At 40.2% G+C, this 17998-nt stretch overlaps 1 long non-coding RNA gene across 3 annotated transcripts in view; it reads left to right on the top strand.

Moving 5' to 3' along the window:
* Positions 1–17998, top strand: part of LOC110214689 (uncharacterized) — a 129801-nt gene that overhangs the window by 73248 nt on the left and 38555 nt on the right. Inside the window, exon 5 of one of the 3 annotated variants that reach the window (XR_013486204.1) lies at positions 9782–11327. The exons of the other annotated variants lie outside the window; for them this stretch is intronic. This is a non-coding gene — a long non-coding RNA (uncharacterized LOC110214689). Of the gene's footprint in view, positions 1–9781; positions 11328–17998 lie in introns of those variants that run through there. 3 annotated transcript variants of the gene reach the window in all.

Here is a 17998-nt window from a genome sequence, read left to right as displayed (position 1 = left end):
GAGCAAAGTAATGGTGATACAAACATAAAAATAAGACAGTCTCTGCCTTCAAGTATCCTCAGAGTGGGGAGACAATATACTCTGGAGCCTGAAGACAAGCCTTCCAGAGCTATGACCCTCTTGGGACTGACCCTGACTTGCCAGACTTCAAAAACCGTGCCTTCTCTCCTTCTGGCTCATCCTACAACATCTCTAAGTGCTGTGTGCTCCTAGCCCTTGCAACAGCCCATCACTCCTATGTCCTGTTCACCCAGGAATATTCCACAAGGCCCACTCTGCTTCTCACCAACCATTTTGTGGAAAGGACCAAGTCAGCCTGTCTTCATTCTCCTCCTGGTCTTTTCTGATATTCTGGACCTCTAACTGAGCACCTTACTTCCTTCCCCTTTCCCCATCCCCACTTCAGTTTCCTTTTATGTATTATCTTCCCCTGTTAGAATGTAAGGTCTGTGAGGACAGGAACACTTTCTTTTTGCTTGTATTCTGGATCTCAAACCGGGAACCTTTCTTCCCATAAAAGGTTCCTAAAAGCTTATGGAGAAAGGGAGAGGGAAGGCACATGCCCCAGGCTTACTACTGTGCCTGGAACATTGTAGATGCTTAATAAATTCCTTCTTCCCTCCCTCCTTTCCTCCCTCTCTTCCTCTCTTCCTTCTTTCCTTCCTTCTCTCCTTCCCTCTCTCCCTCATTCGCTCTCTTCCTCCTGATTAAAAGTTACTTGAGAATAAGAGATCATGAGGTCGTTCATCTTTGAATTCCAAAAATTTAACACAAAATCTTGTATATCTTTGTGATTTCAACAGTGGGAGGGATTGCTCATGTGGAAGACTCACTCAGCTGATGCACCCTGGCAATCTATCTCTAACTATGGTTTTAGAAAGCAGCCTAAGGCACTGAATGTAGACTCCATAGTCATAGAGCTAATAAGTATCAGATGAAGGATTTGAACAGTTTTTACCAACTCCAAAGCTGGTGATCAACCTAATTATACTATGAAATCTTTCATCTTCCCCATAGAAGATTCTTAGCTAACATTTGGTGAAACTTAACTAGTTCCTATGGATTAACCAAAGAATGGTTCTCAGACACTACTGTGCTCTATGTGATGAAAAGCTGAGCTCCCCCTTCCAACACCCCAAAAGAGCTCCAGAATAGGTATATGTACTATCAGAATTTTCATCCATAATAGAATGTTCAAATTGGAAGGGACCTTCAAGATTATCTAGTCCAACCTGGACAATTTTTTTAGGTAATTGGGGTTAAATCACTTGCCCAGGGTCACACAGCTAGTAAGATCTGAAGTGTAATTTGAACTCAGGTCCTCCTGACTGCAGGGCAAGTGCCCTATTCCCTGTGCCACCTAGCTGCCTTGCTAATTTGGCCATTTTAAAGATGAGGATACTAATGCCCAGACAAATGATGACAGAACCTGGACAAAAACAGCAGTCTCCTTGCTTCCAAAAAAGGCTCTTTTGATTAAAACCATAAAAGTCACTTCTGGAAGCATTAGAGAAACTTTTCTGGAAAAGTATTTTACAAAGCAGGTTAAACTCTATAGGAGTGCTTTATGGAGGCAGGAAGGAAATGCAAGAAAGAGAAGTTTTAGATCTAATTCTTCTAGCTATCTATGTTTTGCTAAATAGGAAAAAGAAAGTGGAAGCTTTGGAAAAGCTCTCTCTGCTTCAAGGAGGTTAGGAGTGGTAGCAGAGCTCTGCAGGAAGAATCCAAAAAAGGGACATTTGGGGAGATAATTTGAGAAGAGTATGCATGTGCCCTGAGGCTAAAAAGAGACTCCTACTTGTGACTGGTATTTGGGAAGACACAAAATAAGGAACAGGGGAGGCAGCAATTGTCTACCTGGTGGAAAGAATGTGGGATTTAAGGTAAGAGGAGCTAGGTTTGAATGCTGACTCTGCTTTCTTCTACTTACATCATCTTAGGTAAGAGTCATGCCTTCTCTGGGCCCTCAGTTTCCTCTTCGCTTAAATGAGATAGTAGGGCTAGTTGACCTTTAGGGTTCCTTCCAACTTGAAATATCTGTCCATCTTCTGACTTCAAGGAAAAGCTAATCCTCCATTCTTTTTGCTGCCCTTCTCCTGGACAGTTCCACCCAGTAAATTGTACTGTAGGGAGTAACAGAGTATATAGAGCAAGCAATAGGGGACCATATTTGCTATATGGGTGTTCACTCCCTTCTTTGATGCAAATCTTTGGTCTCTGAATGGAATGTACATCCCTGAAGTTATGATAATCCTGAGGGATCACTGGCATTTAACTTATGTTTGTTGAAATTAAATTTCTTTAATTGAGGCCATGAAAAAGAGCCCAAACATTCAGATGAAGTCAATAAGAACCAGGCTCAGAAATAAATAAATAATTAAATAAATAAGATTACGTAAGGATTTCAGAGTCTGTGGCCCTGATGGGGTGCTTGGGTGCCTATGTTTGGGTGCTTGTGCTTGGACCCCAATTTCTCCCTAGCCTCAGAAACACTGTCCCTGACAGTTTCTCCCCAGCCCAAGGACACTGTGCTTAGCAATTACTCATGAGTGGGCCCCAGCAAGACCCTTATCTCTCTCCCTGGTGCAATTCCAAACAGCACTTGAAGGAATTATTAGTTTGAACTGGCTTTGCACTGGGTCATAAAGACATACTACCGCCCTACCTCATTATCTACATCCTGGGCTCCTCATTAACTGTATTCTAGACTTAAGACATATGTATACTCCTTACATCTGTCTTGTCAAACAAGACATTGATTGGTGGCAGACTGAACAACTCTCAGTTACCCTGAACTCTAGTTAACTTAGTGATATAGCAGGCCTAAAACCACACCTCCATGTGGCCCCCCCTTGTGGGCTTTTCCTAGTGAACTCTGGGTAAAACGCCTGCTCAGTAGGTACAAGAAGTGCATGTTCTTTTAAGAACTGACCACTCCTTAACTACTCCCTAATCCCACCCTGAATCACCGAGTTAGCATATTTGGCACATGTTTTATTGTATTTTATCCTATGTAAACTTTAACTATACCTCTCTAAGGTTGCAGGAATCCTTAAGAATCCTTGCCCGCTGAAAAGCGTAACACTAAACTTTGCCACCTTGACTTAAAGAATGCCTGAGTCTGTGAATTCATTTTGGACGACCCGTCATGTACTTCAGTCTTTGAGGGGTCACAGCCTCTCAACCTCTTAGACCGCAACAACCCTATGACAGAAATGCATGAGTAGAGCAAAGGATGGGGAAAGAAATACCTATTCCTCTTCTCTGGAGAAGACTTGGTGGAGGAAGTAGAATTCATTCAAGGCTGGAACAGTCTCTCAATGTGTCTACTCTTCCACCTTCTTATGAGACACGCAAAACAAAGCATGGCATTGTGTGATTCCAGCAACTGGACCTAACTGCAGGAAAGATGTTTCTTATCTTCAGCTGGATGGCGCTTAAGTTGCTGTCATGATCTTTAGCTGGGAATTATAGGCAATAGTAGGTGTCACAGCGGATAGAACACCAGGCCTAGAGTCAGAAAGACTCCTCTTCCAGTGTCCAAATCCAGCTTCAGACACTTACTAGCTGTGTGACCCTGGGCAAGTCAGTTACCTGTTTGGTTCAGTTTCTCATTTATAAAAATGATCCAGAGAAGGAGATGGCAAACCACTCCAGTATCTTTGCCAAGAAAACCTCAAATGGGATGATGAAGAGTTGGACACAACTGAAAAACAACTCAACAATAGACAATAAATGCATGTGCACAACCAGTTTCCACAGAAATGAGGTTAGAAAGGACTTAGTCCAACTTGTACATACACAGGGGAATTGCCCCCACTGCCTCCCCGTCATCCAGATTCTACCAAAAGACTCCTAAGGAGGCAGGGCTCCCTCATTACCAAGACAGACCATGCTACTACTGCTGTACAGCTCTCGTAGTTCGAAAGATGTTTTCTTTCCTCAAGCTTCTCATAACTTCCATATATGGCTCCTAGTTCTGCAGTCTGGGAATGAGCAAGACAACTCTATGCTTTCTTTCTTACTCTTTCAAATACTGAACAGATATTATGCCCCACCATCCACTCTTTTCTAGGCTAAACAACTAATTATTACTAGTTATTAATTATTAATAGTATGACTTATATAGTCTCCTCACCATCCTAGTTAGCCTATTCTGAATGACTTCTGGGATTTCTAATAGTCTTTTCCCCCAATGCCTCCATGTGAAGATTTTCTGTGTTTTAAATATCACAGACATTTAATAAATGTTTGCTGAATTGATTGTTTCATTAGGATCACATATTTAGACCTGGAAAGCACCTCAGAGATCATTTAGCTCACACTTTACAGATGAAGGCAAAAGAAACCAAGGCCCAGACAAGTGAAATGACTTATCCAAAGTCATATAGGTGTGAGAAGTCACAGAACCCTGTCAAAAATCTATCTTCTACCTTCAAATCTGACTCTTTAAAAGATAAATTTCCAAGACAAGCTCAGAAAATCATTGCAGAACTAGGATTTTAAATCCCTGTACTCAAGCTCTAAATTGAGCGCCTTTTCTATTTCTTTTTTTCTTTCTTTCTTTCTTTCCTTCTTTTTTTTTTTGTCTAGGCAATGGGGTTAAGTTACTTGCCCAGGATCACACAACTAGTGAATATTTTGTGTCTGAGGCTGCATTTGAACTCAAGTCCTCCTGACTCCAGGGCCAGTTCTCTATCCACTGTGCCACCTAGCTGCCCCCACCTTTTCTATTTCTACCACACTAGGTTGCGGGTGACTGAACTTTAATTCAGTGATATTGTTGATGTTTTTCTTTCTTCCTTTTTCTCCATTCCAACAGAACCTCTCAGCTAGTCCAAATCATTGCCATCTTGCACCTGAATCATAGCATGTAAGAACAACCTCCTAGCTAAATTCTCCTCCATCCAAATGACCTCATCTGCCACTTTCAGACACAATTTAAGAACACCAATTTTCATGTCACTCTTTGGCTCAAAAACAGGCATTTGGGGACCTACAGGACACCAAGTTCTAAGTCCTTATATCTTCCTGACTCCCAAAGCTCTTTGTAATCTGGTCCCACCCAATCTATCCAACCTTACTTTTACTACTTTCAACACAAACCCCCAACTCTACTCAAATATCTTCTTCCTGCCCAGCATATCATCATAGGTTCAATAAAAGACCCTCACTCAGGCTAGTCTCCACTGTCTGGAATATTTCCTGCCCTGCGTCTTCTTTATGCCTTTCCATCTTATCATTCAGGGCTCAAGTTAAGCTTCGCTTACTTCCAGAGGGCTCATATAGCAAAGCCCTCATATTATTCCAACAAATCTCCCCTCCTGCCAAACTCTTGTAACTCAATACCTGGATCATTCATCTTGGTCCCTAATCAGACGTTACCTTGCCTTATCATTGAATGATTTTATTTCTTGTCTTGTGGCTCCTGGAGGGTGGGGGTCTTGTTTCATATTTCCTTAGAGGCAAATCCTAACCATTCCAGATGGTAAGTCTTTTGTTCTGATAAGTGTATAATAATAAGATAGTATCTTACTGTGGGTGATAACTGATTTTCAGGAATGTTCTTATCTGCTAGTAAAACATATTGCTGAGCCAAATCAGACATGGCCATCTGCAGCCATGGGAATGCTCTACCCAAGAGCACTTTTTGTATAACATTAGGCATTCTTACTGAGGTTGAGAAATAAACTCAGAGGAAATCCTGGCAGAACATCACTATGAGCCTCCAGAGAACACTCAAGGAAGAAATGGGAATGTTTTACCCAAATTAGAATGCTTACACTGACAAGCACAGGGAGAAACCACCTTCTGATAATACAATGTTACACACAATAAAAGCATACTCTTCTACTGTGCTTTAGAGTTGGCAAAGCATTGGCTTACGTTTTCTTATTTGAGATATAACAACCCTAGGAGGGAGGTAGGTGGTGCATTGGATAGCATGTTGGACCTTGAATCAAGACCTGAGCTCAAATCTCACTTTAGATACTGCTTAGCTATATGTCCCTGGACCTACCTCCCAGGGTTGTTGCAAGGATCAAATGAAATGATACATGGAAAACACTTTGAAAATTTGTATAGAGATAATAGCTATTGTTAATACAATGCTTTAAGGTTTGCAAAGTATGATGTATATATACATATGTATATATATATATATATATATATATATACATACATATATACAGAGATAGCTATATATGTATTTCTATATATATACATATAGATAGATCTCTTTCTATATATAGATACATACACATGTATCTATATATAGTTTATACACATACGCACATATAAACACATATATATGGATGATAATAGCACCTACCTTCCAGGGTTGTTTTGAGCATAAAATTTTAAATATAGATATATACATACACAAACACACACATGTATTTTACTTACATATATGTAAAAAAATACATATGTGTGTGTGTGTGTGTGTGTGTGTAATCTCATTTCATCTTCCAAAGAATCCTGGAAGGTAGGTGCTAATAATATTCCCATATTTCAGATAAGGAAACTGAAAAAAAAAAACAAAACAGGGGTTGAGGGACTTACCCTGTCTTACACAGCTAATAAATATTCAAGACAGGATTAGCACTCAGGTTTTCCTGACTCCCAAGTACAGAGCTCTAGTTTCTACTACCAATATAAATGTTACCTATTTTTAGGTACCTGATACAATATTTATTCCCATTTTAAAAATTGCAAACTGAGTCTGAGAAGTTGCATCTTTCCCATAGTCACACAGCCAGTAAATGTTTGAGGTGCGATCTGAGCCATATTCTTTCAGACTCAAAGTCCAATAGATCCATCCATTATTCCATGCTGCCTCAGAGTATAGGTTGTAATATACCAAAAATAATTTGCATTGACTCAGCTCCTTGAGAACAGAGGAAGATATTATTAAGCTTTGTAGTTCCCACTCAGTCTAGCATAGCACATTGTACATGAGGGGGAAGGTTTAATAAGGGTATGAATTAATTACATAAAGGAGTGTTAACAGTGAGCTTTGATGCACATGCATGGTAAAGAACATAAATAAAAGTTTCTGCCAGTCTAGTAAAACAATCACAGTACTTTGCAATGGAAATATTAGTCAACTCTTGGTGGCCCATGAGTAGATTAACCATTTGTTATGTTTCAGCATCATAATGGTAGATTCATAGCAAGAGTGAATAATAACTGATGGGCAAATTGTGTTCTCCATTGATACTTTCACAGTGTCAAGAGAACACAAGGAAGGCCTAGTGTGACAAGAGTCACACAGGATTAATAGGCATGTGTGGATTGTGATTTGCATTGTTATGAGGAACACCCTCATGGATCAGATTGCAAATCCATTGCAGAATCAAAGTATTAAGAAAGTCATTTTTTTAAACATGAAATAAATTTCTGAAGATATCCCTTTTACCTTCTATTGTATTTTTGTGCATTATAAAAGCTAACATATTTTGTCCCCTAGGTAGAAATTAGGGGCAGGAGGGAGCTTGTGAGCTTGTGTGTACATTGCAGAATGTATTATTTTTAAGTATTGATCCTAAAAACTGACCTGAAGTTCCCATTAAAGAGTTTCTCCTCTGAAGTCTTACCCTGATGGCATAGACAATATAAGATCAAGACATGACTTTGGATTCTAGAAAGCTACGTCAGCAAAATACAAGTTTTGGCAGGTATTACCAAGCTAAAATGATTTCCAAAATGGAACCAGACTGGAGAAAGAAAGTATGTCTGTCTGGTAAGGACCCAACTCTTTAAATCTGGAGTGGCATCACCCAGGCCTTGGTCACCAGGCAAAGAATATTTTTGATTGTAGTAACTCATGATGACGGTCTAATCAAGTAGACAGTTTTTAGCTTTCCTTGGGACAAAGGGTACTCAGATAGAAGATCTCCATATTCTGCATATTCAAGAGTTGCTTAGGTTATGTCCTTCGGATACTACTCTAAGAATATCCTTAGTATTCTTTGGAGACATTTCCTAATTCTTTGTCATTCTAATTCAGAGGATAACCATTAAACTAAAGAATAAAGTCCTCACCTGGGAAAGTCTTCTGAGGTTAAAGATTTTTTCCTGTTCCCTTTCCATCATTGTATCCTAGATTTATATGATGCATTTCTTTCTCCTTCCAAACTTAGCCAAATAAGAAAACAGTGACCTACTATATCCCTAGAGAAGGCCATGTCCTAAAACATTTCTAATCAGTACAAAGTTGACTTTCTCTTTACCCTAGTCCTTCTGGGGCAGTTCTTTAGTTTTCCCCTGAGTTCCCAATCACTTGTGTATACTTTTTCCATTTCTTGCCCTTTCCCCTAGTCATCTTGCCAAATTATGCAAATGTAGTTCCTACTTCCCCACAGATCAACCCCTGACACATTAGAGTTTGTTTCTTTCTCATTGGGAGTTATTTGTGCCTCCCCGTCTCCTCCCCCTTGACTCCTTCCACCACCTTTCACACTAATTCTGATTTACTCAGTCCTACAATGGATAAAATAGTACAAACTTGGCCTGGGAAGAGACTCTCATTTCCCTTATTTGTAATTGCTACTCATGTGTATGTAGACCTTGCCCACATTGAGGTGGTGTACAAATTTCTATCATGTTTAGCAATTTTCTTTGTTAAAAAATGCTGCATACCATGAATGAATCATAATAAATAAGCCAGAGTTCAATAAAGCTATCATCATAGCTGCAAAGATATTAGGAACATGAGACTAGACCTCTGTGGCCCTTTATGAGGGAATTATTAATTTGAATAATTAGATACTGGCCATGTAAAAGACATATGAATGAAAAGGGAAAATGGAAAGGCATCTAAATAGAATAGGAGAAAGCACCTATAGGTACATTATAAGTAACTTCATATGTACTATTCAGGCTTCTCTGCTATTCATAAGATTTTTTACCAAGAATTCTTCTTTTCCTCCAAATAGAAGATTAAGTGTTAGCATTAGCTAATTTAAGGCTACTTCTGTCCTCCCAGCACTGTACCGTCACAAGAACAGAGAGAAATTATAAGGAAATGTGGCATCCCATTTGGGGTACCTTCCCAAACTGACAGTCATAGGTTTGTAGGTTGGCTCCCCAAAGAGCTGACAGCTTGCACAGGTTCAAAGATGAGGTACTCCATAAGGTCCCCACCTGTGAGCCTACATTTAATAAAGACACAATTAGCTCAAAGCAAAGGCATTTACAAAACAGCATAGTAATAATACCAACTACAAAAAATTCCCCCCAAAAGGGTGGGTTGTATTTTCCCCCAAATACACACAGCATCTGTGGGAAGAGTAGACACAAAGCCTGCACACTGAGAGCGAGACACAACTATTGAGAATGTATGTGGTCAAGGCAATTCACGCCTCTGATACTAGAGGGTCCCAATGTCCTTTCCCTCTGCATGAAGCCCTCATGCTGCTCCCCACTAGAGGTGGCATCTCTGCTTGGATGAATTGCTCAGCTGAGCTCCTTGGGTCTGCTCCTTTCTATAGCTGTATGACCAGTTGCCAGAACCAATTCTTTCTTGAATCCATAACTCTTCTCAGTTGCCAGAGGTCACACTCTTTGAAGCTCTTTTTCTGTGACTGTATCTACATAGAGAATCTGTATGTCTGCTCCCTGGATAGATGTGTCCAGGGGTGTGCTGGTAGGTGTTTAACAACTGCTTCTCCCTGCAAAAAAAAAAAGAAAAAAAGAAAAAAACACCAGAAAACATTACCCACAACACATTTTTAGGTTTAACCTGCATTATTAATATTTTCTCCATCATTTTCTTAAGTCTAGACAATCAAGAGGACAATATACCAAGCCCGTTTATAGCATCTGCCTGTTTCTAAAGTACCGAAAATTTAACAGTCTGCTAAGCTGGTTCTAGCTGACTCCATGACACCCTTCAACTCAACTATGCCTTGAACTCTCTCAAACTGTTTAATATAAGATGTGATATCGCTTACTGGACAAGTAGGTGCAAGATGCCATGCTGGGGAATGAAGGAGGAAGAAAAATCCTCTTCCCCCTTTACACCCTCTGGTAGGGGCACAGGAGTCATATTCTGCAAAGCTGCTTTCTGTCTTGAACATCTCAAACTCTTGAACTGTCTTAGGGTTATAAGGCCATCTAGTACATGGCCAATCTTTCCCAACAATGGCCAACTTCCCTTGAAATTCAGTCAGAGAACATTTCATGTTTTATAGAGGGTTGACAGTATACAGAAACATCTATACACTTCATCACCATATAAATGCCTATCTACCTTGGTCATCTGCCCTTTACTTTCTATAATTACATCATTTATCCGAGGGGCTTGGGTTGGGGGGAGGGGGTGGAGGAAGACAACCAAATCCACCAACCCTTGAGAAGCTTAGAATGTTAGAACCTGAAGGGACTTCAAGGATCACAACACAATGGGATTTGGAGGTGGAATGGACATTACAGACAATCTAATCCAAATTCTTCACCCAATATCACACATCTTCAAGAAGCAGTGTGGAATGTTGAAAGAGTACTAAAGTCAGAGGACATTGGTTCAAATCCAAGCTCTTAGACTTACTACATATGAGACCTTCAGCATATTACATTGCCTCTCTGAGTCTTTGTTAGATCATCTATAAAATGAGACTTTAAGAATACACAATCTATATAAAGTCCCTCTGACTCCAGATAATACATACTTATATATTCATTAAACGACTTCCTTTTTAAAATGTCAGTTTGTGCACTTTGTTCCATATTTAATTTTCATCTACCAAGTCATATTTTTAACTTCTCTAAATTATTTTTTATTTCAGTCAGCGCTGCCTCCAGTGGGGTCATTCCTACAACCCACAATGGTACTAGTAGATTAGGTCTTGTCAACATGAACTTTGTAATGACTATAGATATGTTGAAGCTTCCCTTCTTTACAGGGGAGTGGAACATTGGAGTAAAACAACAACCGGCCAATTAGAAGGACTTTTGAAGCCCAGAGATGTTTGACATACTAGTGATCCTTTGAGAGTGAACTCTAGCCAAATTTGGAGATGCCTGTAGCTTCCAGAAACCACAGAGTCAGCTTTGATCAGCTCAAGGGCAACCTTGAGCCGATGATACAGACTCGAGACTTTGTTTGGGACTTTCTAAACATCCTGCTGCCTGGCTTATTGTGTCTACAGATGTCTTCTCCCTTAACCCTTGCTCCTGACCTGAAAGCCTCTAGAAACTATACTTTCTCACCCTTTTTCCACTCCCTTTTGAGCAGCTGAGAACTCTCGCTCCTTCTCTGATCCCTTGCAAGCTTCTCTCGCCACATTCTTCTTCTCAGACAATAAACACTTTGTAATCTGTGATTGGACTCTGTTTCATTTAGGGTCCCTCTTTTGGGGCCTGGGGTCTTCCTTTAACAGTCCTAAATAGTATAGCTATAAGTACTCCAAAGGTTCTACAAATACCCTTATGCATTTGATTATTCTCCTAACACATGAGCCCCCACTGGTTTACTTCTGTCACATGGAGTCTGTGGAGAGGAGAGTGGGCACAAATTTGAAATACAATAGCAGTAAGACACATGCATGGGGACACACAAGGCTCCAGCAACTCATAATCCCAGAATTCCAAGGACTCAATGCTCTTCCTTTCTCTGGAAGGTCTCCACAAAGTTTGCTGCAATTAGTGGCATCAATGATATTATTCCATTCTTAAGTTTAATTGGCTCTTCAAGGGGCATAGAATCTTTCCTGGATGGGTAGCTTGTCTGACCTTGTACTTTGTGGGGTATAATATCTTAAGTGCATGGGTCAATCTGCTGCTAGTCTGGAATGAGCAGGTTGATCAGCTACCTGGCTATGCCAGTCTCTGGTACACTGAGTGGTGTCTGGAAATCAAAATAAAAAAATAAAAGCTTAAGGTTCAGAGTTTTTGTCACAGCAAGTTCTGTAAAAGTCTTATAGGGCAGGCTATAATCTGCTAAAACTTCTTGGCTTAGATCAAACATCATAAAGATTCCATCAGGATTCCTGGGCTTAACTATAACTATAAGTATGCCCCCTCCATGTGCTCATCTTTCCATCTCTCCTAATTCTGAAAATATTTCATCTCCATTCACTTCCATGACTCTGGCAGCTTCCTTCCATAGCTCCTATTGATGAGGTGCTTGCATGCTTATGTTTGGGTGGCTTGTACTTGGACCCCAATTTCTCCCTAGCCTCAGAAACACTATCCCTGACAGTTTCTCCCAAGCCCGAAGACACTCTGCTTAGCAATTACTCATGAGTGGACCCCTGCAAGACCCTTATCTCTTTCCCTGGTGCAGTTCCAAACAGCATCTGAGGGAATTATTAGTTTGAACTGGCTTTGCACTAGGTCATAAAGACATTCTTACCCACTATCCATACTACCACCCTACCTCATTGTCTACATCCTGGGCTCCCCATTAACTATATTCTAGACTTAAGATATATGTATACTCCCTACATCTATATTGTCAAACAAGACACTGATTGGTGGCAGACTGGACAACTCTCAGTTACTTAGTGACGTAGCAGGCCTAAAACCACACCTCCATGTGGCCCCCCCTTGTGGGCTTTTCCTAGTTAACTCTGGGTAAAACGCCTGCTCAGTAGGTACAAGAAGTGCATGTTCTTTTAAGAACTGCCCACTCCTTAACCACTCTCTAATCCCACCCTGAATCCCCTAGTTAGCATATTTGGCACATGTTTTATTGTATTTTATCCTATATAAACTTTAACTGTACCTCTCTAAGGTTGCAGGATCCTTTAAGAATCCTTGCCCACTGAAAAGTGTAACAATAAACTTTATCACCTTGACTTAAAGAATGCCTGAGTCTGTGAATTCATTCCAGATGACCATGCACTTCAATCTTTGAGGGTCACAACCTCTCAACCTCTCATACCGCAACACTATTGTCTTAGAGATGGCATTTCCAGACCTATTCTCTTATTTTGACATGTTTCCTGGAATTCTAACATAACTTAGTTCCCCTCCTCTCCCACCAAGCTGCAATCTTCCAGACTTCTCCACCATGACTCAGAAATCTCTGCAGCCATTCCTCTAGTTGTATGTCTCCTCCCAGAACCTCCACTTAAGGAGGTTACCGAGGCCAGCCAGCTCTTTATTTCCCACAGAACTGCACTCATCCTGACTTTTTCCATTATACTTCTGACAGAAAAAAATCATTAATATAAATACAGAAATTGTTAATACCAAATGTAATGTTAGCTGCCATTCCCTGAATGATCTTAGCAATGTCAGAATATCAGTAGCATTCCCAGTAAGATAGCTTTGATTAGGTTGAGCTGAGTCAGATCTTAAGTCCCATACTGAAATCTTGCCGTGTGGGAGAACCTGGCTCAAGCTGGATCTAGGCCTCTCATGTCCTTGTGCCTTTCCACTGGGATTCATGGCATGAAAGGCAAAATAGCCAGAATGAAATGATTCTCCTAGCTTGGATTGCTGGGGGCGACTGGGCTCTAATGACCAGACCTTGCTACCTCGAGTTACCTCTTCCTCCTACCTTCTCTCTCCTCTCTTCCTAAAACTACAAAAACTTTTTCATGGATCTTTTTGATTGGAAAATCCACCAGACATCCCCTAGAGTGGAAGCTTTGCTACCCTGTTACCTCAATTAAAGACCCTTTATTCCCCAACTCATGCCTTTGATTTATCTCAGGACTCAATACCCCTGTGCTGAGTACCTTCTTTCTCTTCTTTTTAACTTCTTTTTATGTATATTCTTCCCCAGTAGGATGTAAGCTCCTTGAGGGCAAGGACTGTCTTTTTTTTCTTTTGCTTGTATTTGTATTCCCAACTTAGCACAGCACCTGGCACAACACAAGCATTCAATAAATGCTTATTGAATGGCTGACTGCCTGCACAACAGCTCTCTTGCCTTAGCTGCCATGAGCCCCCAGAGTATCCCTGAAGAACTCCATTAAAGACCCAGATATTACATCAACAATAACATTTCTTCCCATCTGTTACTGCCTCCATCCCACCCTCCTCCCTCGATTTTTCAAATTTTCAACCCAAGACCTATCTTATCATGAAATGTTTTCTCTAATTCAAACCAGCCACCCTCTAAACTACCAGCAAAGCTTTCAATTCACCATGCTTCCTCGGTGCCCTTCTGTAGTTTATGAGATGACACTGGTGGAGTAGGGCCCTCAGGAGTTGTTTATTGGTTTTTTTTTCCTTTTTAAATTCAAAGCTCCTTGACAGCAAGGGCTATGCTAATTGAAGGATAAGACAAATCAAGTCTAAAATAAAAGGAGACCTCCCTTTCTTTGCATCCTTTGTCTCTCTCTAGATATAATTCTGTCCTATTGCCCTTCTATTTTTATTAGTTATTTGTAGTAGGATAGAGTACAATATTCAAAAGACTTCTCCTTTTGCAGGACCTCAGGTTATATTCTCAAGAATTCCAGTGTCTGCTGTACTGCTTAATGCAATCCCAAGCATTCACAGGAACACTCTTAACAATGTTGTAGAGTGCAGTGCTCCCCAAGGTAGGAGATAGGACCAGACAAGCTTCCAACATAAGATTCTTTGCTTTTCTCTCTAGTATGCTGCTTTATTCCATCCTCTCTTAATTTTCATTTATTTATCTAGACTTGTTGATTTCATCTATTGTAGGGAACTCCCTCTGCACATCAGCAACTCATCTGTAATTAAAAATCTTACAGAGTTGCCCAGGGGCAAAAAATCATGGCTCTAGTATGTATATATCGACCTGACTTGAACTCAGGGCTTACTGACTCATAGGTTGGACCTTTAGCGACTAATTCTTTCTCACTGTATACTAAAATTTTTAATAGTGAATGGGATGTCCCAGTGAAGACTTCTCAGTGTAATTAAGGTAATGAGTTCAAAAGGTAGGATAGGGTTAAGAATAGATTTCTGTGAGTTATTTTTTATTTAGTGACACATATCAGTAGTTAAAATTTGTCTAGTGGTTAAGTCTTAATTTACTTTTTAATCTTATTCAAATGCATCTTTGCCCCTACAGGAATCTGGCTCCAGAAAACTCTTAAAAGTTTCTTATCTACTCTCCTTATCTCCCTTTGACAGGATTTTACTCAGATGTCTTCCAGTTCCCAGCATTGTCTGTTCAATCCCTAAGACCTTCCAAAACAATTGTAAATTAGAGTCTGGTGTGTGAGATTGGAAGCCAAATTAACAGACAGTTGGGGGAGAAAGGGGGAATTGAGCCTTCAGGGTTATATAAACTGATTTCTACCTCTGCGGGCTGTCTCCTCTCATCAGAGCCATTGGTGAGGACACCCAAATCTCGAGATTTGAAATAATAATTATAGCTATAATAAATTAACTTTCTGTTTCTCCTTGGACACCTCTGTGTTTTGTTTTATTTTTGAGTGGCATCCCACACAACAGGATACCATTGGTATACGTAGAGGAGCAGCTAGGTGACACGATGCCGGACCTGACCTCAAGAATACTCATCTTCATGAGTCAAATCTGACCTCAGATACTTCCTAGCCACGTGACCCTGGGCAAGTCACTTAACCCTGTTTGCCTCAGTTTCCTTATCTGCAAAATTATCTGGAGAAGGAAATGGCAAACCACTACAGCATCTTTGCCAAGAAAATCTCAAAAAAGGGTTCACAAAGAGTCGGACACAACTGAAATGACTGTACAACAAAAATACTTAGAGAGTGGCTTATGTGTCATCACACCCTGGGTTGAGGGATATCATTGGTCCTTTCCTTCCCCTTTGCCTCAGGGACATAATCAGCCCTCTTCTATGCCCGTCTATGTGGACCACTAACTTAATATAACTTATATTAACAAGTATCAACCTAATTAATTATCTTGCTATTGCTCACGGAGGCAAAAGACTAAGTGCATAAACCAGCTTTCCTAATGTAATTAAGGAGTTATGACTAACTTGCAATTGGACTGAATTATGTCAGGAGGACTTAGAAAACAAGTATGTGATATCAAAGAGGCCAGGTCATCCAGAGATCTGGTACAATTTAGAGAAGTCCTTAGGAATAACTAAAGAACACAGAGCTCTTCATTAGGCCAGACACTGTCATTGCTAGACATCAGGCAGTGAACCTCCTGACATGAGATCTAAGAATCTTCTTTGAATCAATTGCTTTTATTAAAATTATTTTTTAATCCCTCCTCTGGTATATGGAGCATATGTTAAAGTTATCATTTTTACTCCCTGATGATTGCCAGCTTGGTTTATCGTGTAAATGAAAGTTGACTAAGTTCAGAAAACTGTCTAAGACAGAGCCTTCTACAATGTATTTCCGTTAAAGTTTTCTTAAGACATATTTGTGTTCCCTGGAGTACAACATCAATCAATTGAACAACTAGTATTACATGTTTTAACTAAGCATTAAGTGCCTATTATGTGCCAGATACTGTGCTAAACACTGGGAATACAAATAACACATGAAACAATCCCTACATTTAAGGCACTTACATTCTATCCACGGTAGCAGAGTGTATTTGTATAAATATGTGGAAAATAATCACAGAACAAATTTTAAAAATACTAAGTAGTTGAAGAGGGAGGGCACTAGCCATTGAGGGGATCAAGACAGGATTTGTATACAACTTGACGCTTAAGGTGTGTCTTGAAGAAAGAGAAGAATGAGGCAGAGATGAGGTGAGAGAGCATTCCAGGCGTGGAGAACAGCCAGGACAAGGGCAAGATGTCTGAGGAACACAGAGAAGGACAATTTGGCTGAACTGGATAGTATAGGAAGAGACGCAATATATAAGGATGGAAAATAGCCTGGGAGGCCAAGCTGTGAAAGGCTTTAAAATCCAAACAGTTATTTTATCCTAGAAGTAATAGAGAACCATGGGAGTTTCTTGAATTAGAGGAGTGAAATGATCAAATCTATAATTAAAGAAAATAATTTAGCACCTAGGTGAAGGTTGGATTAAAAGGAGATTTGAGGCTGAAATACAATTAGGAGGCCATTGTAAGAGTCTAGACAAAAGGGGTTAAACCAGGGGTGGGGAACCTATGGCCAACTAAGAGGGTAGATGTGGAAGTAGAAGGAAGGGGTCACATGTGAGACATATTTCAGAGGATAAAACGGCAAGATTTGGCAACTGATTCAATATATTATGAGATGGGGGAGAATGACTTTGACAGCAATAGAAAAGTTTAGAAGAGGAGTGGGTTTGTGGTGTTAGATAATGAGTTCTTTCTTGGATTTTTTAAGTTTGGGGTGTTGCCAAGGCAGCCTGTTGGAAATGACTAGTTGACACTTGGTGACATTCAAGGGTAATGCTAGGCCCGTATATGTTCATCTATGAGTTATCTGCATAGAGATTATAATTAAACACATGAAAGTGGGTAAAGTCAACAGCAGAGAGAATATGTAGAGTAGAATATGTAGAATAGAAAAGGGTGCAGGATAGAGCCTTTAGGAATACTGAATACCAACTATTAGGGGACACGTTGTGGTTAACAAGTCTACGAAGAAGACTGAGAAAGAGTGGTCAGATAGGTAGTAGGAAATTTAGAAGAGAGCATTGTCATGAAAACTAGAAAGGAGAAAGTATCCGGGAGGAGAGGATGGTCAATAGTGTCAAATGCAGCAGGAAAGGTCAAGACTGAAAAAACCAATTAAGAGATCATTGGTAGTTTTAGAGATACCAGTGTCAGGTGCAAGACATATCCAGTGCAAATGGAAGGTAATCTTAGAAATCGGTGAAAGGAAGGCCTCTTGCAGAGAGTCAGGAGCTGGGGTATTATGTGCTGATGATCAACAAATAGGCCAATGCAGCTGGATCATAGAGTCTATGGAGTTCCCTAACAACCAGGTATCTATATTCCCCATCTGGAAACTAGGACGGCAATTTCTCTTGCTTCCTTACCTCCCAAGGTGGGTGGGGCTTGCAGAGCTTGGAATGGGCCTAATTAGATAATGGGCCAAAATTTAAGGTGAATAAACTCTCTAGAACTAAGCTGCTCTATCACATGAGGTCAGCTACCTTTTCCATACTGTTGCTT

This window comes from Phascolarctos cinereus, unplaced genomic scaffold (genome assembly GCF_003287225.1).
Source record: "Phascolarctos cinereus isolate Bilbo 61053 unplaced genomic scaffold, phaCin_HiC Scaffold_4;HRSCAF=312, whole genome shotgun sequence".
Taxonomy (NCBI): Eukaryota; Metazoa; Chordata; class Mammalia; order Diprotodontia; family Phascolarctidae; genus Phascolarctos; species Phascolarctos cinereus.
The sequence above is the reverse complement of the archived record's forward strand: the minus strand, read 5'-3'. Positions and strand labels throughout refer to the sequence as shown.